The sequence below is a fragment of the Clupea harengus genome, chromosome 3, assembly GCF_900700415.2.
Source record: "Clupea harengus chromosome 3, Ch_v2.0.2, whole genome shotgun sequence".
Taxonomy (NCBI): domain Eukaryota; kingdom Metazoa; phylum Chordata; class Actinopteri; order Clupeiformes; family Clupeidae; genus Clupea; species Clupea harengus.
The window spans coordinates 22469809-22489988 of NC_045154.1; the positions used below are offsets into that span (position 1 = coordinate 22469809).

Here is a 20180-nt window from a genome sequence, read left to right on the forward strand (position 1 = left end):
GGTTTCGCTCTAGGCGCGCACCAAGCCTTGTAGCAGTGTAGAGTTAGTTAAGGACAGCAAGTTAACTTGACAAAACTTCAATGCAGAGACGGAAACTTTTAACAGTTCTGAGCTCCTCCCGAAATGTAGCTTCCTCCTCTATTCTGCTCATCGTGTAATCCATATTAATCTGATCATGTATTATTTACACACCCAAAACCCTGTGGAATTAATGAAGCGAGGAAGGCTGCAAACTCTGGGGAGAGTGGAATATTTGGAGCGATATTTCTCCCAGCCCATGACAAAAAACTTGCTATATGAGCATTACTGAAAGCGTGAACATCCTTGATCACTTCACGCGTGCTGTAGATGGTATAACCTAAAAGGAATAGCTGATAGTGCTGCTACAGCTTTGGGTTTCACTTCAACTAGCTAAACATCAGTTGTCAATGCACTGCGCATAACGGCTATAGCAAACCACTGGTGTGGCCACAGGTGAGCTCTGAAGCTTCCCTTATTTGAGAGGCTGCCACATGGCCCCTCATCTCCAGAGCACACTGTCATAGCATGTCTGCCCACAAAGCCCCAGCTGCCATTACCATTCTGCACGTGGCCGACGGTTGGAGCATCGCCCCCGGCTGCGCTCTCTGATAGAGGTGCATGAAAGGACGACACTCCGGCAGCGGAGGGACGTGAATGGTTTATTTGGAAGGTGCTTTCGCCCGGCAACCTCTGGGTGAGAAAACAGCCCAGATGAATCGCAGGAGGAGAGAGCTGGATGAAAGGTACCACAGGTCAAAGCATACCCCTTGTGGGGCTTAACTGGGTTTGGTATTAACATGCAGTTCCCATTCGATCGCGTTGACGCCGGGAAGACCGGAGCGAATGTTATTTGTGTGTGCCGTACATGTGTGGAGGGTGCTGTATGTGTGTATGTGTCACCCATCAGACAGTAGATGGAGAGGGAGCACGCTGGGCGAAAGGGGCTTATTTGTCACGCCGCAGAGGTGGAGGTCAAGTGTGACAGCTGTGTAACTGTCCGCATCCCTGAGGCGTGTACACAGACATGACTTCACTCCAGATGTCAAATGCACTGTTCCAATTTCATCTCAATGACACTGGAAGAGCTTAGCAAATGTCATTTGTATCTGACTCACGTGGGGGGGGTCAGGCGGTGGCTGCACTAAGATGGCGGTGCGTTACAGAGAGGATTGAGTGGGAGAGAGCTGGGTGGTGAGGTCTTCTGTGTCACACCTCAAAGCCGGGGGGTCAAATGGAATGTTTGGACCCACATATGACCGCTCACGTCCTCAAGGTGTAGGGGGACGCGGTTTCACCTCCGACGTCTCACCGTGGTGCACCGTCCTCGCCGCCACAGCGGGGACACACTGCGATGAGGAGTGTCACCCTCGCAGAGAGAGGTGTCACACCCTCGGGGCGACTCTTGTCACCCTTTGATGACTTCAGCAAATGAACACAAAGGCAATTACTCGATGCCCAGTAGGTGCTTTGCATAAATTGCTGTCCTCTCATACTCTTTGTTCCTATTTCTTATAATTTCCTTTTCATTTATGACACAAAAAAACTGATTAAGTTTTGCCCTTTACCTCTACTTCAGCTTATGAAACATCTTTTGCATACTTTGATTAGAAACGGATTACTACCACATGATTTAGGCAAATCAGTTACTGGGCCCTAGCAGTAGAAACTCATTCCAGCGGGTTGTCGTAAACAAAATTAAAGCATTTCAAAACATGTCTGACATGATGTGTCAATGATTTGAATTGTTTAGAACTTACATTGAAATCTCGTCTGACACATTCAGTTTAAAGCGATTGTTCGGTCAGCTTCAATCAAATCTTTCACTAATAAACTTCCGCCTGGATCTTCTCACTTAGAGCTTCTGTCCCCTTTACCTCTCACTGTGAAGCATCCATGTTTTGTGCAAACGTGCGAATGCGCTGCTGTTCCCGGCAGCCGTTGTGAGAGGTTCCGAGAGGTGCCTTGAGACCCGTAAGAGGGACATGGATGTGCCCCACTGACAACGAGGGATGGACAAACGAAACACAGCACTGAACTAGGCGCGTACGATTGATTTCACGCACCGTGCCTAGCGCTGGCTGCTCGCGCCCTGTCAATACGCTCAATAAAGTCCAGATTGTAAAAGAGAGTTTTTGTTTCTGGCGAGGAGTGAAAACAGATCTATATGACAATCTGTGCAGAGGGCAGAGAGGGCTCCTGAGAACCCCTAGCCAGCCAAGCACCCGCATCGAGAGTTATGCTGATATCAGCAACGCAGTGATAGGCTCATGAACTATCCATGTCCTGTGTAAGGCCTTTTAGACAATGTCATTTGGAGCGGGGGGAGACGGAGTGCGTCGTGCTTAAACAATGGGGCCTATCCTATTCTCCGCCTGTCGCAACGCCATTATTGCTATCGATGAGAACAGCGTGGCCTCGGCCCGCCAGGCGCTTGTAAAAACTGCAAACGCCACAAGGTCTTCCACGGCAGGAGACAACCTAGCACAAAATGAATGGCAAAGCCTCCATGTAGTGATTGCAAGCCTTAACAGATCAAGGAGGGGCTGTGTGTCTGTGTGTGTGTGTGTGTGTGTGTGTGTGTGTGTGTGTGTGTGTGTGTGTGTGTGTGTGTATGGGGGGGGGGGGTTATTACAACATGCATGCTTTGCAATGGTTGCAGCTGCTCGGGATCCGGCTAGTACTAACAGGCTGGCGAGATTAGATGCACTACGAGTCAGTTTGTATTCATTTTCCGAAGCCAGGAACAGTGAGGAATAATAAAAATCTGAGATGCCTGTCATTCCGATGGCTTCTCAGATTGATTTCAACAGCAGGTGAATTTCTCCTGACCTTCGGGGCGAAACAATTTTCCAAGCCTGTTCTGCAGCTTGCGAGGCAGAATTGACTCATAAAAGTTATATGGTCATGGAAGTGATTCTATAAAAGTTTGACACATACATTTGTTTCTGTAACTATGCACTTATAGTTGGACCCAGACAGTCAGAAAATGCATGGCTGCATTAGCATCTGGGATAAATATATATATAGCCGTGGCTATTGTTTCGTGTTCCCTGTATGATGCAATTCAAGATCCGTGGTATTTTCTCATCTCCTTCAAATGCGATTTTTTTGAGACTAAGCTTAAAACCCAAAATGAGGTGGCATGATACGATTCTGGCGGAAGCAATTTGTGCTCATCTCCAGCCGTGTAGAAAAGGACTCGCCTCCAGGTCTTTTTGTGTTCTATAATTTGTGTTCCCTTCATCATGCAGCCCTGAGCTGCACACAGACTTGTGCACAAACACACACACACACACACACACACACACACACACACACACACACACACACACACACACACACGATGATGCACACACACAAACACACACACCAAACACTCTCTCTCTCTCACACAGAGATGAAGATGCACACACACAAACACACCAAACACTCTCTCTCTCTCTCTTTCTCTCTCTCTCTCACACACACACGCAGATGAAGATGCACACACACAAACACAACACACACACACCAAGACACTCTCTTTCTCTCTCTTTCTCACACACACACACACAGACACATTCACTCACACACTCCCAAAAATGTGGTCTCATTTGGCTCTCTCTGCATTACTAGCTGTGAGAAAATTCATCTCCTAGCCACGGGATAAGCTTAAAATCTTTAACTCTACAAAACACTGCCAAACAGGAGTGCGGCTAGGTTCACGCTAATAAGGCCACCCACGGATCAGACTCGATTTTGTGCACACAGGTTAGTCAAGGATTAGGAAAACCTTATTTTCAGCTACCCTGATAAGGAAGTAATACCAAAGTGTAACTGATACTGGGTTATGACTCTGCAATCTGCTGCATGCTGGCTTCTCCACGCTCTTGCTGAAAACATTAGGATAGAAAGGGCAATTGTTTCAGTTTCAAATCACTGGAATGATAACCATAAATGTGATAAAAGAAGCAATTTATCATATAAAGTTAATCAAATTACACTTAACATTTGGGATATTATCTACATTATATAAAAAATAAACTGAGAAATGTTAAAGACAAATAGTTACCGGGCCGTTATCTGCTTCAAAGGAATGGAAAAAGACTGCTAAACACAGTGCTGTTTAACACTGAGGTCAGACAGCAGCAGAGGTCAAATGACTCTCCTCTTTTATATGTTAATTGTGCATAAGTGTGTCAGTAAAAACAATACAGACCATTTTCACCATTCTGCCTCTTCAATAGCTTGCTTTTGTAGAATGCACCAGCCGGTATTGATCCAACAAGGAAAAGTAGACACTAGAAACTATAAATAGGCTATATCCGAAAACAGAGGAAAATATTTCAGGTCAGTCTTTTAAAAATTCAGTTCAAAAGAGAACAAAATATTCTGACTTTAGTTTGAATCTGTTTCAAACGGTGTTCAAATGTTCAAAAAGAATGCCAATACTCCTGAAGGAGACTCTCATTCATATTCACGTCACACGTTCCCATTCACACGGTCATTTCATATTACACACTTCAGCAAGGTTGACGTGGTGGAAATGCATCCAAGTGCTCTTCAGAGGACTGGACCATGCCCAAATCCAGATTTCCCATCAGTCTATGCAATGCCCTGGAGGCAGGCTCTCTTGATTTGCAACTTTCAACTGAAGACATGAAAACAAATAAACCGCTGCAGCTCACCGGCACCACCTTCTCTTTCACAAACGGTCTCCGGGGACAACCACTGCTTTTCCAGTTATTAGGAACACGGAATTATTGGATGTCAGTTGATGGAGTGCTGGGAGTTTATTTTTGGGGTGATGTTACAGCAGAGCGACCCAGTGGTTTGATAAAGCCCTGGACTGATACATCTTTTAAGGGGTCTTGACTGCAACAGCGTTGAGGCACCTTCAAGCCCCCTCACAATAACAGAGCAAGCAAGAGATCAATATTGATATGCACATTGCAACACAGAGAAACCACACGTGAATCCATTCTTCATGGCTTCATCCCAAGACACAACTGAGGTAAATGTCACAATAAACAGAATTACTGATACATATCGGTTGAATGCTTGTTCATGAGAAATATATTGATCCAATATATTGATCAAAGCACCAATTACACCAAGAACACCAAATACAGAATACTCTATTGGCATGTTTTGGTCTAGAGGATTGGCTTGCTATAGGTCACATGATTGTCCTTCCTCTCATTTCAGTGACCCTCAGCCTTGAGACCAGAGCAGGTCATCTTCAGCTGCTATGAGGTAAAATATCTTTTGTCCAGCCATGTGGTTGAAAGGCATCAATAAGCGTATTGTTAATCAGGTGTCAGTGCGAGGGGTCTAAAGGAAAGAAGCGCCTGCAGAGAATCTATCAGAACCCTGCATCAGCCAAGGACAAACCAATGCGCTCCATATGTCCTTCTGTCTGGGGTGAAGAATATAACGTCCAGCGCCGGCACTGGTAATATCCAATCGCTCCGGTTCTCTCCCCTCCACCAGGGTCACTGCAGGTCGCTACATCCTTGCCGTTTGCCTTTCGGTCCCACCGACGGGCACGGTCCGGCGATCTCCGTGGCAACACAACGTTAATCCACAGGAGATAAATTAAGGGCCCTGGGAGTGGCCTTCCGGGAATGGTTTCCAGCTCATAGCACACAGAAAAGATGAAACCAAAGGGGAGCAATATTCACAAATCAGCCAATGGTTATGAGCGAAGGAGCAGCGGCATTACTCAGCCTGGTCCAGTGTGGCTTGCCGGGGGGGGGGGGGGGGGGGGGGGGGGTTTGACATCACAGCGGCTGGCGAGATGCTTTTTGAGGCATTCATCCATAACAGCATGGGGAGGTGCGAAAGGCTTCTGCTGAGAGCCGACTAGCACGTCTACGCATACTGTAAACACATACTTCAAAATGGCTCGCCTCGAGGCCATGTCACCGTCGCCTGGGCCCTGTCCCAACGTCTTTCAAATGCACAGCTGCAAAAGACACTCGCGCCATGTGAGAAATGGGCCGACATCACCAGTGAAATATTCAAGGCAGGAAATATCGGTGTAAGATGTCATTCACCCAGAATGGCTTTTACAGTATTTGTCCAAACAGTCAGACAGCTAAGGACAGATGCAAAGCTAGAGCAAACACAAGGAAGCATAATCTTATCTGCAAACTTTTAAAACTCCTTTTTTTTAAACTAATCTCGTGCTTACCACCAAGATAGCTCGCTTCCCATTGTCATAGATCAAACCATTTTGTTAAACAGCTATAAACAGTGATCACAATCTTGATTATCATCCAGGCAAATGAACTGAAATTATTCAAAGAGAAGACATAAAATTTAAACACTGTCGTAATAAAAACAGATGGCTTTGTTTGTCTACCCATTCTCAAAATGAATCTGTTCAAATGGTTCTCTGAAAAGGACATTGTAGATAGCTGTACTGTTTAACGGTTTGATCCTAAAGTGTTACCGTTCTATGAGTGGGTCTCGCGGGATTAACTTCACGTATTTGGTTATGTTGTTAGCGGGAACTCGACACACATAGATTCTATCTGTTAAACTGTGGTCGTGAATAAAGCAGGTTCCAACTCTCATTCGGATACTTTATTACACAAACAACAGACATGATGTTCCCTCATCCCTCCTCCACTTCCCCTGCCTCCTCCTGTGTCTCATTCTTCTCTAAGCCAAAAGAGGCTTCAGACATCAGGTTGTTGTTGTTCGCCTTCTCACTCCATCGTGGAGCATAGGCCATCGATAACAAGTTTCCACCGATTTGGTATCTACTTGTTCTCGATGTTTCAGTAATCAAGTAAATCCACTGAGCGAAGGGTTGGCCCACCCAGCTTCAGATTACAGCACCTGGTATTCCAAGTTGGTCACCCATCCAAGTACTAACCAGGCCCAGCACTGCTTAGCTTCTGAGATCGTACGAGATCGGGCGTGCTCAGTGCGGTATGGCTGTCAGACATGATGTAGCGAGAGCAAAAGATGCCAACTCAACACTGCAACCCAAAGGTCCATTGAGCTCTTCAACGCTGACTGTCCTTTTTGGGCCATTCTCTTCCTCAATACACTCACTGGACTCTATTGATGTGGCCATTTTCTTCCTCGATACACTCACCAGACTCTATTGATGTGGCCATTCTCTTCCTCGTTGATGGAATCCAAACCTCGATCTCCTCTTAGGGGTGAAATGGCCAGTGAAATGCATCTCTATTGCGCTCCTCTACCAGTGAACTCTCAAAGCATTTCAAAGACATGCCTCGCATTCTGTCATTCACACATACACGCTCACACAGAGTTACCGTGAGCAGAGCCACGCGGGGCGCCGGCCAGTTTGTCGGTAGCTTAAGGGGTACGATGTCCTGGTCAAGGACACTTACACTTGAGGCAAACCTTCCACTTCTTTTAACCACCAGACAATCGCTCTACCTCCAACCTTAGAAAATCATTAAGCTTCAGAGAGATTTGCAGTTCAGAAAAGAGGCTGCCATATAAAATGTTCCGAACTGCCATAGAGGATCTGTCTCCTTGATGGTGAGCTGGTGTTACTTGTGAAGACCAGCGTCAACAGAACTGTTGCGTGGTGGAGACCTAGACCTCCACAGAACACTTTGAATAAATTTAATGGAGGCAAAGTAGAAATTACATGTTGAGTGTTCATCTTATTTTTACACACACATTTGAGTTCTTATGATACCGGTATGAAAGTGTCTTAAAAGGCACCCAAAACACATAATTTAATTCGTAATGCAGGGTGACATTGAAAAAATGTAGGGATTGTTTTTGATTGTTTTTGATTATACGGTCCTTTGTTTATTGTTTACCACAACTGATACTCAACCGGGGGAAATTGGATTGTCTCCTCACCAAACAAGCATTCATTTTCTTGTAGTTCTACCAAAGGAATGAGCTGACAATACTGTTTTGCCACTGCTAATAGTAGGCATTATAAGAGGAAACTACAGATGCATTTTCACTGGAAACTGTGAAACGTAATTGCATCACTGCATCAGAGGACTACGATTTGTCTTACTCTATGTGTGGACGTGAACACTTCAACCTGCACAAGAATGGTTTGACACTATACCCCCTGTTGGATAAGGCGTGGGCAGACGGCATCATGTTCGCTTTGTATTAAAAATGCCTGCAGGAGGCTTGTGCTTACAGTTGTGTCACAAGATACACAGCAACCATCCATTCAGCAAAGGCACACGTTCACCATGAACTCAACCTATAGTTAATATAGATAATAATTATTTGAAGGGACATATTTGCATGCATGCTACAAAGAGCTATGTCAGAGCTGCATGGAAAAAGAGTTGCAACACTCTCACTGGCGTAAATGGAAGTGCAATCCCCCCCCCAGTCTATGGCAGCAGTAGCATGGAGCAGCTCAAAAGGCAGTCAATGCAACTATAGGCTCATTTGTTTTAACACGTATGCGGAACTATTACGTTTTATGAGTACGTGTAGAAATTAAACACAGTTTATATGTATTTTATTGTGTCGTTTCAAACTAGTATTTTTATTTAATCAGGTGTAACGCCATGGGCTGTTTCTAAGCCAATTTAAGCCTAAAATGAAGATTTAAGGCTTAACTTATGATATAAGAACTGAAAAGGTGGTCTGATTTTTCAAATTGGGTCATTTAAAATTGTATTCAAAGATGTGTGATATGCTTCTAAAGACAATGACTAACCCAATAACATAACACCCACACCCCACACCCCACACCCCACACGCTGTCTATGGTCATGGCATTGTAATGCCTGAGGTAATACAGTGTCTTTAATCCCTCATTGTGGGGCTCACCTCATGGCTGCCCTGCCATCCCCTGTCCTGCTGAAGATTTAGTGCTGTTCATTTCACCAGCTAATTGAAGAGCGCGGGTTCAGGGAGGTCAACCACACGCGGGGACGGACGTAACAGGGGGTGTCCACTAAATATAGCAAATGGTTCATACAGGCTGAGGCCTGTCAACGTTGAAATATATGCGAGCAGAGCTGCCTTGAAAGCACTGGGAGTGGAGAAAGTGACTCCGTGTTAACGTGTCGTAGAGGCTAGGACCAAACAACAGACCACATCCTGCCACATCTGGTGCAACACTCTTCAACGAGGATACTCTTTTTTGGTGTTTTTGTATTCACTTCAATTTGATATTATTTTGTCTTAGTTTGTTCAATGTTCAGCTCTTAAAGCACTTTTTTGTTAGCTTTCCGTTTTTAAATCTTAAACATTTCATTCCGGAAACATTTTAGAAGGCTCCTTGTATTATAATATTAATCTGAAAACTGCACATTTAAAATGACACACTGACAGCATGTTACGCAATTCCTTGGGTCTTTGATCAGCGGTTTGTATATGGCCGAATGCAAAACCATTTCTCCAGTATTCCCCTTGTCTTCATCATCATCAGTGTGAAGTACAGCTGGATGCCTCTTGACCCTCAGCTGCTGTGAGGCTGTGAGGAACGAGGCCACTCCAGCTCATTCATGTATGAGGCTCTCTGAACAAAGCGAAGGGTTGGAGGGTGACAGACAAAGTTGCCTTTCCTATAGGCACTGCCATAATTGGCCTTAATGGCTTTCTATTTAAGCCCAGTGAAATGCACCACTCTGGGCTCCAGAGCACGTTTCGGCGACTGGCAGACATGGTCATCATTCAGTGCCTCCCTTGACTTTATCATTGCCTGTGACCTCGTCATCTATCTAATTAGGCCCAATTTAGTAATCGTGTGGGGCACTTTCCCATGGCCATATGGCCCACACTGCTGAGCAGGAACAATGCCTCGTTAAGCCAGTCCCTGTTCGTTAGGTGGGTTCTGGCAAAGAGGAATTTCTGAGGTTAACTTGGATTCAGGGGCACAAAACACTGAACTGCAATGGTCAACTGTATCAGGCTAATGACAGGAAAGCATACACATTTGCCTATTATGTATGGTGGCGCTATCCACACAATGATGCTTATTTAAGGCCATATTCTCCCATTTACATGTAAGGCCTTTTTTGCATGCCTGCAGAGCCTATGCCGTAGCCTAGGTTGTTGTGAGCCATCTATCTAAACATTAGCATGTTAGCTAACATTAGTAAGTTAGCTTACGTTAGTAAACCCAACAATCAAGTAAATTAACCAAATCCCACATTTTCTAGGTCTCCTCATTAAGACGTGTTGGAGGTGTTGAAATTGAGGAAGAGGAAAATGTCTTAGCTTAAGATCGTGTTGCATAGCCAATTATTAAACACTAAATAGTAAGGTAATCAAACACCTTGCACCGATGAGCCTGCTTTTGAAATGACCCAGATGCAAGAACAGTCAGGGCACTATTTACTATTAACTGTTATACATCACAGTTGTTCGGCCCTGTGACTGTGTGTAGTGGATGATGGCTTCATGGTCAAGTCGAAATCACTAGATGCACTGCCCATCGGTAAGTTTCAGTATATCCCAACGAGGTTAGAATACTCGCGGTTGTCTGCCTTGCACTGAGTGAGGTCTTTACCGCCTTTAATTGATATTGCTGAGTTTTATTGTAGTTGAACTATTTATTTACCAGGCTTGTTGACAGACTTTTTTTCCTGTAAAATATTACCATAATATAATGTAGGCCTAATATGGTTTTACATTTTTAAGATAAATAATGTAATTATTATTATTATTTCAGTAGATGAAAACCAAAATTTGACCCACAATTATTTTACATTGTTTGATCTTGACTACAACCCCTTAGAGGTGCGTAGCTGAAAAGCATCTAAGTCAAGGGCAGACTACGTGTAAATGGTGTTTATAAAAGAAATGCACAGATTTTGCGATTGCTCTGCCCAAAGCACGTCATCATGGCCCACAAGTCATACACTTAGGTCAAGGAGAGAATACATGTTGGCTGAAAAGCACATAGCTACACGCTTGTGTGGCCCTTGGAGAGGAGATACATCCGGCCAGACAGCAGGCCAGCGGACACACGCACAGAAAGACTCATACAGACAGACATACAGACACACAGGCAAACAGACTAGATAGATAAATGGAAAGACAGATAACTAATGTGAACACATACAGTACAGCAAGCAGAATGATATGATCTCCAAATGAGTAAAGGCTGCCTCCAACACTGGAGGTACGGGAGCGAAGAGTTACATAAATCACTGGCTATAAACTTTACTGAAAACACCAAAAGCAGTAACCTGTAAAAGGCAGCGGGGAGAACTATTTCAGGTTTTCTTTTACAAGGAGAGAGGAGGAAAAATCGATGGGCTGAACTTGGGCTTATTGCCAATTCCCTGAGAGGAAAAAAAAAGAGGAAGAAGCAGTAGGTTTCTCCCACAGCAGAAGCCAGTCGCTGGTTCTTACATCACACACACACACACACACACACACACACACACACACACACACACACACACACACAGAGAGAGAGAGAGAGAGAGAGAGAGACACACACACACACACACAGAGAGACACACACACACAAGACACACACACACAAGACACACACACGCACACGGACTGCAGAGGAGCAGCAGGGTGACGAGTCAACACACCATCGCACAAATACAGCGGCGTGTGCGGGGAGGCAGCAAGGCGGAAATGGATGAGAGGCACAACACTAACCCAGAGAGGAAGAGGAAGAGGCAAAACACTAAAACAGAGAGGAAGAGGCACAACACTAAAACAGAGAGGAAGAGGAAGAGGCACAACACTAACCCAGAGAGGAAGAGGAAGAGGCACAACACTAACCCAGAGAGGAAGAGGCATCTCTGGCATCTGATAGCTGTTTTTTGAGAAATTACCATAGCAGGTGTACACACCAATTACAGTGCATTTTGCCATTTGGATTGTCTTCAGGGTTTTCAATATTTCCCTAACACATGAGGAAAATGGCAGGGACTGTAACTACTACTGTTTTTTTTTTTTTAAATAGAGTGTAGTCAGTCTCCTTCTCCAATGTTCCACATCTTTTGAAATGTTTCAGTGCTGATCACAGCTGTCCATCACACCTAGAAAATCATACTAACCTGGAACACATCATCAGTTTCTGACAGAAATTAAATTGAATGTGGAATGTTTTGCCTAATTGTGTGTTTTACTGAAAATGCGCTCAGAGGAAAGCATGAAGTGAGACCATTACAAAAAGGAACCACTTTCAAGAATCCTTGGCATCCCAAACTGCACAATAATCCTTATAGTTACATTTCCAAGCATGGGGGCTTTCAAACCCTGGTGCATGTGAGTTAAAATGGATGACATCTCTTTGCTACAGTGCCTCCTGTTTTGCCACACATCATCAACTGAAGCATAGCATGTTCAAATTAAAGCCATAGTAACGGATGGTGAAATACTAACGGCACGTTAGCGCACTGTTAGCCATGGGCATCAATAAGCCAAGCCATCCCTTTCCATGTAATTGTGTTTGAGGGGTCACTCAGGGGTCGAAGGGGTCATTTCTCAGTCACTGTCTGACAAATGGGCCAGAACTCTCTGGGCCGCCCAGCACTCACCCTGTCCAATCCCAGGCACCATTGCCCACGCCAATCACAGCGCTGTAATGGACACTCTACATGGATCCATCGCCCACAGATGACTGAACGCCTACTGCTCTGCCTTGGTAGGCATTTATTACTCCCCCCCCCCCCCCACCACCACCACCAATACAGTAAGCAGCTCTACATGTACCTAACACCTTAGCAGGGGACTCAATGGCAGAAAATACATGAATCTGTTGACTAGAGATGACCAGGCTCTTTAGCACTGAGCCCCTCCGATCTGACAGTGAATGTATCATCATAAAAACCGCATCGCTAAATATCAACAGGGATCACTCCAGTGTTCCCATGGCCCATCAAATACTTTCTCCTTAACAACATGATGTTTGCAATGGTTTAGCAAAGAGGAAACAATGATGCCATCAAATATGACCTCAGCCCAACTGAACTGCAATCAGGGGTTGTACCATGCATTGGGCCTCTGATGGAAATGAATTACTGGAAGATAGTGGGCTGATTCATTACTCCCCATGCTCTTGTAAAGGATTTGCACACCAAATGAAAGTGGCACTGTTTTCGCCTTGCAGAACAGCAGCTGAATCAATACTGGCATAGAAAAAAAGGGCTTCTCAGAAAGAGCCAATTGCTCTTCCTTGCATGATGGATTGTGTCACTTGAATAGCCGGCTGAGCCAAAACGCTAAGACAGCTTTTTTTTCCCCTTATTAATTCACAGCATTTACATGCCCCGATTTCAGCCAAATGACACACAAAAATAAAAGTTTTATATTAAATGGAAATAATCTCTGACTGGAAATTACTTTAAAAAGACTTGTATGATGGGTCACCATAAATGGACCGGTCTTCAGAGAGTTAGCGCTCAATGAATTTGGAATAAGCTCACCAACCTCAATTAAAAAATACTTCAACTACAGTGTACTCAACAGTGCTTACAAAATGTGCTTCTGTATTAATAATTTACCCTTAAACAGAAGACCCTTTAGAGATAGATATGCCTTTCATCTCCACAGCTTTTTTTCCCTCCAAAAATATCAGCACACATATTTCTCATCGGTTCGTCTCTCAATTTCGCTTGTCAGCTTTCCATCGTCAAGAGAGGAATGTCTGTGGTACAGAAAAAAGAGCTGAAGGACTGAGTGAGGAATGTGAGTGAGTGAGGAAGGCTGAGAGAGATCGAACATGAGCAAACGGGTGAGAGATATTGTTTCACAGCCCACGGAGCGGCAAGAGGCGAAGCCGTCATGTAAAAATAACCCGCCCAATTACAGTAAGGGAGAGCCGGCTCTGCTCATTGCCCCGCCTGTCCAATGGCACGCCATATATCCAGGAGAGTGAGAGAGAGGTATAGGAAAAAAACCTACGGTGGAGTCACTGTATTGCATCCCCAGTTTATATTTAGATGCAGTCATATATTATCTCTGATAATGGGATTCTGGAGAGTCTATTGGAATTCCTCACTGTCTTTTATAAAGATAGATTGTTCTGTCAATAGCCAATGGCTGTGTTACCACACAGTCCTATCAATGACTGCTCCAAGCTTGGTGGAGGAGAAAAACAAATTATATATACACACACACACACACACACACACACACGTAAGGTTTGCCAGAAAAACCACTGCTGTATCCATTAGCCTTTTAACAGCCACTAAAAGGAAAATTTATATCCGTAAATTAGGCTGTGTATAACACGCTTATATCAAGGGTCGTAAACCTCAAGTTAGTAGAGGGTCGGGACGTTGTGGATAGATGTAGCTCTACCTGAGTCTCTTGTCCTTCTCCTCTCCTCATCCAAAAGGCCGGGGAGGGAGCAGCTGTTCCGAGCAGAACTTTATCTCGGTCCTCTTCCATCTACTGCCACCGTGATGTCCCGACCGAGCCATTTGCGCATTGGCCTATTCCTCATGATAGACCTTGCCGTAATTGGCTATTTCACACATATAAGGCTTGAACTAGCAGAGGGTAAAGGCCAGACAACCAGCCTGTCATTGCCTCACACCACACTCATCCATCAATTATTATCAGGCGCTGGGAAAGCCTACTACATCTCCAAGCAGCACTTTGTCAAGCCCCATCCCAGCGACTGGGTTAATCCATTAAAAATGTAAGACTTGGGCTTGACTTGAGTGTGTGTCCCACAACCAGACCTGCTGCGATTTCCAACCTGAGACAAAGGCCCAACGTGCTCTGGTTTTGACTGAAACAGGAGAAAGGATTTCCTCAGGCAAGTCCCGACTCCTCAACCATGCCCTGCCTGGTAATGGACCCTGGATACCTTTCATTTAGATGCCTTTGGAGGGGGCCGTGCGATTAGAATGGACCCGAAACAATCGGTGTGTCACCTTCACCTGCCTTTGATGGAGGTTTCTCATTCAAACAGTGGAGTTAGGACTCTAAAGGGGGCAGAGCGCCCCAGAGCATGGCATCAGTTTCAGTAACACTGCTGGGCCTGGGCCCAAACTAAATGTGCGACAGCAAATTGCTTCAAAGGACAAACAGCAATAGCTAGTGGCTACATAAGAGTGATTTAGCCATAAGAGTGGCTACACAAGAGCGATGGCTAGTGGCCAGCCTACATAAGAGGCTGGATGGGCGATACTGTCTGAGACTTTCCACCATCATAAGACATTTGGAGGGGAGAATAACAGGTTGCTTCTGGCGAGTTCATTTTGCCCCTGATGACATGTTCTGAGCACCACCATTTATCACCCATGAAACAGGCCTGCGGGCACACCAGACCAATCACACCAGTGCCAGATGTTCAGCTACGCCACACACACGCACACACATACGCACGCGCACACACACACGCGCGCACGCACACACACACACATACACGCACGCACGCACGCTCACACACACACACACCCCGCTGGTTTTATGGCACAGGAACATGAACTTCAAATGAAAAAAGGTTGATGATAACAATACCTGATGGAGAGTCAGCTAGTATAACCATTATCATGGCAGGATTTCACAACTGTAATACACTACATATACTGTTAACGCACAGGAGAAAAACCTCTGGCCTGAAAACACATCCAAGTAAACAGGACATGACCCCTCCTTCAGAACAACAGCATAGGGATCTCCTAGACACAGCACTGCCCTGGGTATGGGTATGATTTCCATAAGCTTATTGAGTAATTTAGGAAAGACCTTCTCTTATCTACTATTAAAAAACATAGAAGCGGACACCAATTCATCAGACTGCTCCCATCCCTTTCGTTTAATAATGATGATATGATATGCCAAAGGCTCCTCAGCCAATTAGTTAGGGACAGTAGGGAGAACTAGGGACTGCTGTGAGCCCATCACAGATTGACGCTTGATAAGGGAAATTAAACTATAATCACAGGGATGGAGGAAATGCAACCCTTAATGGGCTGCTGTGATTATGCAGCTCACTTGGTACTATGCACAAACACACACACACACACACACACACAGACACACACACACACACACACACACACACACACATACACACAGACACACACACCCAAACACACACACACACACACAGACACACACACACAGACACAAACACACACACACCCAGACAGACACCCAGGGTATGACTTAATATCACCTAATAACAGCTTCATGAAACCAGCTGGGTGTTAAAGGCTGGAGTATCCTGGATCTCAGCCGAGATGGAGAACCATTCCTGAATAGTACTGTACTTCGCTTAAATGTGAGCAATGTTTGCACTGCAAAGTGTTTCACTGTTACTCACCTGAGATGAGATGTATTCAGGGTAAGGTAAATCGCTGGATAGACCATAATTAGCACCTCACATTTCCACAAAGGGAGAGAATGATGAGAGGTAGCAGGCTGTGGATAGCATTTTTTTTTTACCTGACTTGGAGGATGGCAGCCTTAATTTACTTGGATTTACTAAGATTTCAAAATATGGTAATATTAAGGTAATACGAAAATATTTCTTGGTAATTGACAGCATTTTTCTCCATCTACCACTGTGACTGATTCACAGTAGTTCCAGTAGTTCCAGTAGCAATCACACGTTTTGACACAATTAACATACACATTGTAATTTAAGCAACCCAGAGGTGGTTTCATACCGTGTCGTGATATGTTGTCCGATTTATCTTTTTATTAACACAATTTAGGCTTGCTACAGCGAGGAGGCATATCCTCGAGCATAAAAGGGAGCTGGATAAATGATTCTAACTTGCCATTGTGGTGACAAAATAAATTTCAATTACGGCCATGTGAAATTGGATTTCCCCAGTGCATTAGTGGAGGAGGTGGGGGGTTGAGAATCGTCGGCAGGCTTTCTGCCATGGCTCTTGATGCAGTGTGTGGTCATGGAGCCCATTCGTTACGCCGAGCCCTGACTCCGCCTCTGCACACACACACCCGCTCTTATGAAATCAATAACTCACCCCGGACAGATATGTTTTTCCCTCTTACTGGCCACAGGAAGATGGGATTAATATAGATGATTGGGGGCTCTGGACATTTTGGGGCAATTTTCAACCCTCCACCTGCTCACCTTTATGTTGATTGAGTCCAGAGAGGCCATGTAAGGGGGGGTTGGGGTGGGGACCTATGTGATGCTGGTATCGATCGATAAGCGCGAGCAGTTGCTTTTTTTGTAGACTCAATAATTATGTGTAGCTTTCAGTCCCATATGGGATTATGTCCTGTTGCCGTTACATAACAAAAGTATTCCTTTGACATTTGACCGCTTTGCAGTACTATTACACTGGCTTAATAAATAATAATAATAATAATAATAAAAACCACAGCCACACATTTCACAATGTAAACAATGTTGTTCAATAACATCCTTTCAGTGAACCACCAGGAGCAGTAGAACTGAAGATGAACACTTCTCTGTTTTCAGGTCACACACACGGGACTGACTCCAACAAAGGGAGAGAGAGAGCAGGGAGAGAGAGAGAGCAGGGAGAGAGAGAGCAGGGAGAGAGAGAACTGTATCAGCCCAGAGCGTGGCTCCACCTCTCGTTGACCGGTTCGGTGGACTGTTAATTATGGCTAATTAACATGGAGAGAAAGAGGGGGGGGGGGGGGGGGGGGCTGTGGAACACGCCGCCAGACTGGAGGGGTTCTGCCTCCAGTGCACCCTGTGGAGTGTGACCCCCGCTGCCACCTGGCTCCATGTGCCACTGAGGTGCTAAACCCTCACGTAGCACTATGAAATATTAATACACAGACCAAACCTTTAGATGATACCATGGTCACGAATTATGTCCTCTTTCTTTTCTCGTTTCATCTGCATACACGTCAATCGGATCTGATACTCCTTTTTAGAAACACAATGGGTCGGTTGAAAGTTGCGAGGGTCATTTATTTTTCTTCCCACAAGATATGTGGGTGGCCGTTAAATATTGACAGGCTGATGTACAGGCTTTTAAAGTACTTTTTGTTTTTTAAATTGAAGTGTACGATTGGATTGGCATCAATCTTCAGCTACGTCCCCTTTCAGGACTTTATTGCTTGTCAATGGACTTGTTCAGGGTCCGTTTACCTACATGTTACAGAAAACACTATGGGGGTTGGTGTCGCAAAGGGCAGGGAGGACAGGCTGTCCAGACCCTTTTACCAAAAAGTATTCAGTGTAATTCTTTAATCAATTAAACACTTGAATGTCTGTCAAGTATTTTTTACACATTACAGTACAAAGATTGTGATTAAGACGATTTAGTTGCTTGTCATAAAACACCCATTCCAGACAAGAATGTTTAACACATTACAATATCTTGACGTCAGCGCACTATTCAATCTCTGATAGCTCTAGATTGGACACTATTTTTGTTCATTTCCAACTCCATCGCTCAGTAGATGTCACAATGTCAGGCAGACTGTCTGATCAACTTCAGCCTGTGTTATAGATCATTACCCCATCATAATCAAGCCTCTTCGTTTGTCGAATAGTTAGTAAGCTTAGAGTTCGATGTTCCATTAATTCACCATTCACACAAGAGCCCACTTTTTTTTCTCTCCGTTGCATTTATGAGGGGTTGGATTGGAGGCCTCTGTAATACATTCTAATTCTAATGTTGTGCACAGAGCTGGGGTAATGCCTGTGAAGGTTGAGAGCCCTCAGCAGGAGGCACTCGAAGCGGTGGAGATCTGGAGGGCCAAACGTGTGAATTTTTAACACGTTTTCAACGCAGGGTTTGCCACCTGAATTATTATTTTTTTCAAATATAATTGCCCCTCTCAACAGTGAAATTATCAAAGAGAAATATGAAAATGCTGCCACATAAAAAGCACCTACAGCTTGCTTTGAGTGCAATTCTTTGTTAGAATGCAAAATGTGTTTTATTTACTTGTTATCCAAAATTAGATTAAATTTGTTAAAAAATAAAGATCCTGTATAGCACAATGATCTGTGATATGATGGATTTCAGTACCGACATTGAAATACAGGTTTGCCATGAAGGGGATGAACACACATTTTAGAATCTCTCTGTATGGGTGTGTGAGAGCAAGTGTGTGTGTGTGTGTGAGTGCATAGTGACTGCTGTTGACAGCATATAGCCACATGTATAATGCATACTCCACCCCTCACAGCTGGCCATGAGAAGACCTGCAAATGGCTTCATTTATCAGGGTGTCGAGTAATGGCAGGTGAGGGGCTGGAATCACCATCATAGGCAGCCTGAGCCCCCCTGCGCCCACTGAGACAAACCAGCAGGGGTCTGCCTGAGGGCCAGCCATGCATTCAACTTTTATTAACCCAGCCCACTTAGTCCACTCTCCAAATACCCCATCCGCAATACCCCACTCACTCACACACACACACACACACATTACAGTCACAGGCTACACAGTTGATATAGCCCATCTCAGTATTCCCTGGGAGCGAGTGATGTGTCTTTATTTGTGGTGATGGCAGGTGATAATCAGGTGATGAAAAGAGGCTCTCTTCTGATTTCTCCAAATACCTACATACATCTGATGTGGGCAGGCTGTGGACAACGTGCCAACATTTGGACATCCAGGTGCTACTGCACTGGAAAGCATCCCTCTCCCAATGTTGCACACAGTGTAATGGTCCCCATGCCTCTGAGGGTCAGGGGGTCAGCTGACAGCATGGAGGGCATAAAGCTTGGTTAACTATCTAATCGCCATTTGCTCCTATAAACACCAGGAGGACAGATAAATGACTGTATGTTATACATGTCTCTATATACTATGGATTAAATGATCCAGGAGCCATCAGAAAATGGCATTAAAACATACTTGTTTTCTAGGGGAGTGCAAACATATTGTTTTATCGATTAAAAAATGTGCCCGGCTACTATGCATTTTTTCTGGTTTTGCAGGTTAATTTTCTCAATGGTTAAACATGTTTACCAGTCCGCTCTATTAGATGACGTTCTCTCGCTCAACTTGAGCTAACTGCTAAGTGCTAACACATCCGTCCATTTCTTCACTGCAATTATACCCATGTGTGCCTCAAATTAAAAGAATTTGGTTTTCACAATTTGTTCTCAATGACCAGATGTCCCATTGTATCCCCGGACAGTCCTGTGTTTCAGCACCTTTTTATCAACCTATTTTGATAAAAAGTCAAGGTATTTACACTTTCCTTAAACTTTAGTGATGGGGTAAAGAGCAATAAGACAAGAGTTATGGTAAATGTTAGGGGAACACATTTTACTCACGGAAAGATAATTTACAAATGATCG

General features: G+C 44.5%; 1 protein-coding gene and 1 pseudogene across 2 annotated transcripts in view; both read right to left on the bottom strand.

Moving 5' to 3' along the window:
* LOC105913405 (PDZ domain-containing RING finger protein 4-like) overlaps nucleotides 1–20180 on the bottom strand; it is a 98878-nt gene that overhangs the window by 50068 nt on the left and 28630 nt on the right. The window lies entirely within an intron of this gene.
* Nucleotides 6838–6956, bottom strand: LOC116220070 (annotated as a pseudogene).